This window comes from Muntiacus reevesi, chromosome 1 (genome assembly GCF_963930625.1).
Source record: "Muntiacus reevesi chromosome 1, mMunRee1.1, whole genome shotgun sequence".
In the NCBI taxonomy this organism is placed as follows: domain Eukaryota; kingdom Metazoa; phylum Chordata; class Mammalia; order Artiodactyla; family Cervidae; genus Muntiacus; species Muntiacus reevesi.
In genome coordinates, this window is record NC_089249.1 from 227000589 (window position 1) to 227008324 (window position 7736).

Sequence of the window (7736 nt, forward strand, 5' to 3'; positions counted from 1 at the left end):
GCTAAGTGGAAGTCCCCAGCCAGGGACCCCTGGGGCAGGAGGAGGACTGGCACTCCTGAGAGGAAATAGATTTAAAAAAAAAAAAAAAAAACACAGATGAGGGGACGAGAAGTCGCCAATGTACCTCACAAAAGAGAGAAACTTCAGATCTCAAGAAGCAGGGAAACCCAGTCCAACTCCTAATAGGAAAATGAAGTCATTCAGTCGTGTCCGACTCTTTGGGACCCCATGGACTGTAGCTTACCAGGCTCCTCCATCCATGGGATTCTCCAGGCAAGAATACTGGAGTGGGTTACCATTTCCTTCTCCAGGGGATCTTCCCAACCCAGGGATCGAACCAGGGTCTCCCGCATTGGAGGCAGACGCTTTAACCTCTGAGCCACCAGGGAAGCCCTCTAACTCCTAATAAGTACTTTCTAACTGAAGAAAAATCCTAGTATTATTACAAAAGTATATCCAATCATTTCTAAATGCCGTCCTTAATCTCATCTCAGATTTCCTAGGGAGGATCAATAGATTTGTTTGCTTGTAGACTTTGTTTACTTCAGAAAGAGAAGCAGAGATAATGATGCCATCCAGGGAGGCACCAAGCCAGTAGAGCCAACAGCAAGGGGCCAGAGCTCCCCACTTTCAGACCAGCTAGAGCCCCACACAAACCATTCCCCACTAGCAGTTCACAGGGCAGCTCCCTTTTCAATCTCCCATACCCACCCCAGGGCTGGTGGGTCCATCATCACCCTACTAATGAGAACAATAGTTACAATCTATGGCGCATCTACTGAGAGCCAGACTCCCATTTCAGACTGTCATCACAATTGTACAGACGATGGATCTGAGAGTCAGGAAGCTTCAGCAACTTGTAATTGACTTAACTAGGACTCAAACCCCAGGGCTGAGTTCTGAGCTGCGTTTAGCCGCTTTGCTAAACCTCCCAATGGGCTCTCCTTGGACCACCACGCAAGATACTTTGGGTCAGTCACTTGTGGCCAGGGCAATGGAGGAAGGGCTGGCAGAGGCCTCATCTGTAATGAGAATGAGAATGATGGCCCTCACTCTGTCTCTGCCAGACAGCATACACCCTGTTGCCTGCTGGGCTGAAACAAGGAGAGACAACCTCAGAGCTGAAAGCCAAGGGCCTGGGCGCCAGGTAGTCGGAGGCCATTATATGGACTGCAGCTCCCAGAAAGGACGGCCCTGAAACCCCAAATCCAGGGCTGAGGCTGATGGCTCTCCCTGCCGCCTCTCCACTTGTCTCCAGGACAGATGGTATTTTCACCAGGGCTTTAGGTTCGGAGGTCTAACCTGACAGAGAGGCAGCAGAGCACAGGGCTCTGTAGTCAGTCCAGTGGGATTCTAATCTTGGGAACCTTGAGAAAATCACTTCCCCTGTCTGTGGTCATAGTTTCCTCATCTGCAAAATGGGAATGACAGTAATAGTCCTCCCTGGGTGGGGATTATTGCAAGTGCTGGATGGGACAATGCGGGTAACACCTGGCACACAGCAAGCTGTTAGCTGTCATCCCACCTTCTAAGTCCAGAGAGGTCTCATCCATCCCGCAAGAATGGCCCATCAGCCCCATCAGTGCACATGTCCCCAAGCAGGAGAGCAGGGCGGAGCACCAGCCCTCCACCTAACCAGCACAACCAGAAGTTCATTGGAACCTCGCTGGAGCCCTCTGCAATCACCCTATACAACTGATGTGGAAATGGAGACACGGAAAGGCAAAGTGATTTTTCCAAAGCAGTGGTCATGTATGGATGTGAGAGTTGGACCATAAAGAAGGCTAAAGGCCGAAGAATTGATGCTTTTAAACTGTGGTGTTGGAGAAGACTCTTCAGAGTCCCTTGGACTGCAAGGAGATCAAACCAGTCAATCCTAAAGGAAATCAACACTGAATATTCATTAGAAGGATTGATGCCGAAGCTGAAACTCCAGTACTTTGGCCACCTGATGCAAAGAGCCGACTCATTAGAAAAGACTCTGATGCTGGGAAAGATTGAAGGCAAAAGGAGAAGGGGATGACAGAGGACCAGATGGTTGGATGGCATCATCGACTCGATGGACATGAATTTGAGCAAACTCCAGGAGATGGTAAAGGACAGGGAAACCTGGCATGCTGCACTCCATGGGGTCGCAAAGAGTTGAACACAACTGAGCGACTGAGCAGCAATAACAGCACAGCCAGGAATCAGTGCTCCAGGAAGAAGTGAACCCTGATCCAGTGCATGCTCCATCATTTCACACCCTCCTTTGTTCTTCCTATGTAAAGCATGCCAATGAGTATCTCGCCATTCATTTACGGAGACCACAGTTTCATCCAGACACTGTGCTGCACTCTGCCATCAAAGATGAACATGCTGATATGAACAGATGATTGCAATTTCCGGCACTGGTGTCTGTAACAAGGTCCTTTAGAGACACATAGGAGGTGGCAATCAACCCTGCTGGGGAGACGAAGATAGAAAGCAAAAGCTGCTGTGGGGAGGGATGCCACAGCCAGGAAAACAAGCAAGGCTGGGGAGGACGATCCAGATCCAGGCTTAGAGAGAGCTACTGAGAGGGCCTGAGCCCAGAGCAGCCCCTTGTGTCCCTGTTTCCCCATGTCTGTGTGCTGCCCTGGCCCACTCTCCTGGCATTTCCCCTGGTTAATCCCAGCAGCTGTTTCTGACATCATCTAACACTCTCCTAACCGGCAGGTGCCACATCCCACAGAGTAACCTCCTGGAGGCACGCTCACTGTGTTCCAGCGTGCTCAGCTCCTGACACCTGCCAAAGAAAGCCAACAACATTCAGGCAGCCTCAGTCTCAGGTTCTCTCGAAACCCTCGCCCTGCGCCTTCCTCTAGGGCTGCTTCTGGGCCAGGAGCTGGGGACCACGGTGCGGCCGGTGCTGGCCTGGCCAGGCTGTCAGCACACTCACCCCTGGGGTGCCTTCTGCAGCTCCCAGCTCCAGGGCCCTCCTCAGGTCTCACCGAGCCAGCTCATCCAGCTGCTTTACTAGCAGCAACAGCAACTACTACTCATTTTTAATGCTTACTACATTCCAGGCCAAGAAAAAAATTTTAATTAAAATGAATATTCTGCCCAGGATCTGCAATTCATGGTAACACATGCTACCCAAGAAAGACAGCTGAGTCTATCTCCTTCAGAACCTTCCTTGACAGCAAACTTCAACTCCTTATAGACTGATCATATTTTCCTCTGGAGTGATAAGAGAACCTGAACAGTTCTACTCCAGAAAGCATAGATATTTCAGGATTATTTCAGGGACCAAATGTCTCTGTGATTACAAGATCCATTCTCCCCCTCCAAATGCAGGCCTGTGAGAATGATTAAAACGATAGACAGGCCTGCTATTTTCCAGCAATCTATAAAGACTGCAGCAATATACCCCAAAGTCTCCCCAGAGATAAAAGAGTAAGATTAAATAATTTGAAGATAATTTCTTCCATGAAAAGAATAATGTTGCCATCAAAATGAAAACCCTTATAATAAAACCAAATTATGCTGAGACCTCAGGAGTACTCTGCCACTCTCCTGCCATTTCCAGACAGCACTTCTGCAAGACGCAGTGCTGGAACTGTCAGCATGGCTTACAGGGGAGGCGGAGGCTGGAGGATTGCAGGTGCCCACACGGCCCGGTCCTGTGGGATAACACGGGGAGCCGGTCATATATTAAGAGCCCAAGTGAGTGAGCACACAACAGAAGAGAGAAGGCTGGCCAACACCAAGGAGTCAGAACCAAGCTGGGTCAGCCCTCAAGGAAATCAGAGCAACCAGCCACTGCTTTGTCCAGTTGGGTCAAGTTCAGCAGGTTCAAGTTTCCCACTTGGTTGGGGGCCTGGGCATCGAGTGGGCCCAGGGGCAAATCTGTGTTTGATTAGAACCCTGCGGGCTGACAGCAGAGAAAGGCAGCAGATGGGACTTATAGGGGTGCCTGTAGAATCAAATTCTGCTGGAACCAGGGATCTGAGCAAACCATGTGCAAGACTCCTCCAAAGGCTAGAGTGGGAGAAACTGGGCAGAGAATGTCTTTAAGCACGCACATAAGGATTCCGTTTCTGTCTCTGCACAGCACACCAAAAAGGCTGAAGATATCTTTCCTTCTAATTAAGGGTGTGTGCGAGACAGTCTGAATTAAAGCACAGAGACTCATACTAGTCACTTTAAATGCAACAAGAGGGGATCCTCCTCCTCCAAAGAATCTATTGACAGACATAGCCCCGGCCCTCAGGGAAATCTTTACATTCATATTAAGGCAATACAGGCAGAGAAAACAACAGGCGTGTTCAGTGTGGGTCTTCAACTGAAAGTCTCAAACCCAGACTGCCTGGCCCCCAGGATTTGGTTGGTGATGGGGCGCCTCCTTACTGGGCAGTGAGTAGTACCAGGGATTTACTTATTTCATGGTGTTTAATGATTCACCGGAGCCTCAAAGGGGAGGCCAGTTGGTCTTCACAACTAGAAAAACAGGGGGCAGAGAGGAAAGATGAATAACATAGCCTGAAGCTTCAGTAAGGCCGGGTGTCAACAGGAGCCAACCCCGAGGAAAGGTTATCTCCTCCTGGGGCCCCCATCTACTCTTCCTTTCCTAAATGCACCTCTCTAGGGTGGCAGGAGTCCACATGTACCTGTCCTTCTCCCTCTTCTCAATGTGACTGCTGAGTCACCCTGGCATGCCCAGAGACCCAAGCAGGGCCAAGCATACAGTGGGTTCTTGGGACTGGATAAACAATGACGAAGTCTCCAAGTCTAAGACCTGAAGTCTGTGCAGTTAACTGAAAGAGGCACTTTGCCATGCCTACCCCCTCAGTTTTCAGTCCTCCCTGTCCTAGTGTTTCCTCCTGCTTTCTCAAATTCTGCTCCCCCCAAAGGACCTGATGCCATCATATACTTAGCTCTTGGGCCATTTTCTCTACCCTGGGACTCCCATTTCAAGCTATTTCCCTGGGATGAAAGATGTTGTCCCTATTTGAAGAACATCAAGCTTAACAGAGAAGGGAAAGAGGGAGGCTGGAGGCAGAGAAGAAGGAAGGAAGAGAGGTGCAGAAAAGAGACCGAAAAATATTTGACTTCGTTCAAGCAAAAGAAACTGAAAAGAAAGAGGAAAGGCAGAGGGGACTATAAGCCCTGAAACCCAGAGGACCACGCTCCACCAAAAGAATCCAGAGAAAGTGCTAGTTAAGACCTTGATGCCAGACAGACCTGAATTCGAATCCTAACTCTGCCATTTCCTAGCTATGCAATTTGGGGCTAATTACCTGACAACCCCGAGTCATTTCATCATCAGTAGAAGGGGGATGCTAACACCAGGCTCTCAGGACTGTTGTGAGGAATAAATGAGCTGATGTAGATAAACCATTCAGGGGAGTGCCTGGCACACAAAAGAAATTCAAGAGGCAGTAGCTGTTAAACTGTATTTGTATTTCTAAACCAAAGAGGGGCCTCTGCTGTGCAAGGAAGGTACTTCCTTAAGTTATAGGATGGAACTGACTTTTAAATTCTTTGAGATTCTCTTTATATACAAAGGGAGAAGCTTCCAGGATCTCTCAAAGATAGGAGAATAAGGCTGGAAAACAGTTTTTAGGGGTAAAAATGCTTTGGAGACGACACAGACAACTCGACGTTATGTCTCCATGTAACAATGTTTATGGTAGCTTTCAATAATTCTCCCACTGTGAGAAATATTCTAAGTTTCACACTATTCAGGGGGAAAAAGAGTCATGTCTTGTTTCATTTTCTTATAGAGCCAATTTCATGCACTTTTGACAACTGTAGCATATCTCTTAAGACATGAGTCTCTGCCCCTGCCCCCATACATGGAACATCAAAACAACCTATTAGGGTTGCCCCAGGCAAAAGAAGAAAAGGACAAGTGCGCAAGATTGAGATGACAAACCTGGTTCATCTCTGGTGCCACTCTCACTGATCAGCAAGAGGCTGCCTGGTGCCTTGTCTTGCAGGAGTCAGTAAGACGGTATCATAATTGATTAGTGATGTGTGCCTTGGACCTAGGACTCTAGTGATGTGTTTTTCACGACACAAGTTCTGTGATAATTCTCCAGCTACTTAGGAGATGAATCATGACCACATTCTGCTTAACAGTTGCTAAAGCAAGGAGGGGTCCTCCAAGGAGAGGCCCCCGGAAGAGGATGGGCCAAGCTTAGTGCTTGGTGGAAACGCACCACCTTCCAGGACAAAGTGGAAGAGCCAAACTTAGACAGTTGGGACGTGATGAGAGACATATGTGAGGGTTAATTTTATGTTAACTTGCCCAGACTAACGGATGCCCAGATGGCTGGTGAAACATTATTTCTGCACAACTTTGTGAGTGTGTCTCTGGAAGAGAATAGCATTTGAATTAGCGGACGTGGTAAAGATCAACCTCACCAAAGCAGTTGGGTGTCACCTGATTCTGGGTGTCACTGAGGGCCTGGATAGAACAAAAAGGTCAGGGAAGGGGGAACTGACTCTCTGCGTGAGCTGAGACATCCACCTTCTCTTGCCCTTGGATTTTGATGCTCCTGGTTCTTGGACTTTGGGACTGAGATTGGGACCTACACCATTCCCCACTGAGTTCTCATGCCTGCAGACATGGGCTGAATTATACCAGCAGCTTTTCTTCTTCTCCAGCTTGTGGATGGCAAATTGTGGGACTTCTCAGCCTCCATATCAGCAGGAGCCAATTTCTATGATAAATTTCTATGTGTGTATGTGTGTGTGTGTGTGTGTGTGTGTGTGTGTGTGTATGGTTCAGTCAGTTCAGTTGCTCAGTCGTGTATGACTCTTTGCAACCCCATAAACTGCAGAACACCAGGCTTCCCTGTCCATCAGCAACTCCTGGAGCTTGCTCAAACTCATGTCCATCAAGTCAGTGATGCATCCAACCATCTCATCCTCTGTCGTCCCCTTCTCCTCCTGCTTTCAATCTCTCCCAGCATCAGGGTCTTTTCCAATGAGTCAGCTCTTTGCATCAGTATGAAGTGCAGGAGCTTCAACTTCAGCATAAGTTGTTCCAATGAATATTCAGGACTGATTTTCTTTAGGATTGACTGGTTTGATCTCCTTGCAGGCTAAGGGACTCTAAAAGAGTCTTCTCCAGCACCACAGTTTAAAAACATCAATTCTTTAGCACTCAGCTTTCTTTATGGTCTCTTATCCACATGACTACTGGAAAAACCATAGCTTTGACTAGATGGACCTTTGTTGGCAAAGTAATATCTCTGCTTTTTAATATACTCTCTATGTTTGTCATAACTTTTCTTCCAAGGAGCAAGCATCTTTTAATTTATGTCTTTTATTTCATATATATATTAAATAAATTAAGTGTCTTTTAACTTAATATATATATATGGTGGTGCTAGTGGTAAAGAACCCGCCTGCCAATGCAGGAAACATGAGATGTGGTTTTGATCCCTGGGTCAGGAAGATTCCCTGGAGGAGGACATGGCAGTTCACTCCAGTGTTCTTGTCTGGAGAGTCCCATGGACAGAGGAGCCTGGCAGGGTACTGTCCATGGGGTCACAAAGAGTCAGACATGACTGAAGTGACTTAGCAGCATGCATGCATATAGGTTTTATTTGGATCTGTTTCTCTGGAGAATTCTGACTAACAGAACATTGTAACAAATAGCCATTTGATCATATTCCTTCACAGAAAGTTTGGGGAGGAAAAAAGAGCAAATGTAGCAATGGGTTGTGCCCAAGAGCATGAAGAACTGTTAGCCGATGAATTTG

At 47.6% G+C, this 7736-nt stretch overlaps 1 non-coding gene across 1 annotated transcript; it reads right to left on the reverse strand.

Moving 5' to 3' along the window:
• Positions 1-317: 317 nt before the first annotated feature.
• On the reverse strand, positions 318-389 carry TRNAW-CCA (transfer RNA tryptophan (anticodon CCA)). Its single transcript has one exon. It is a non-coding gene; the product is annotated as a tRNA-Trp (tRNA).
• Positions 390-7736: the final 7347 nt, after the last annotated feature.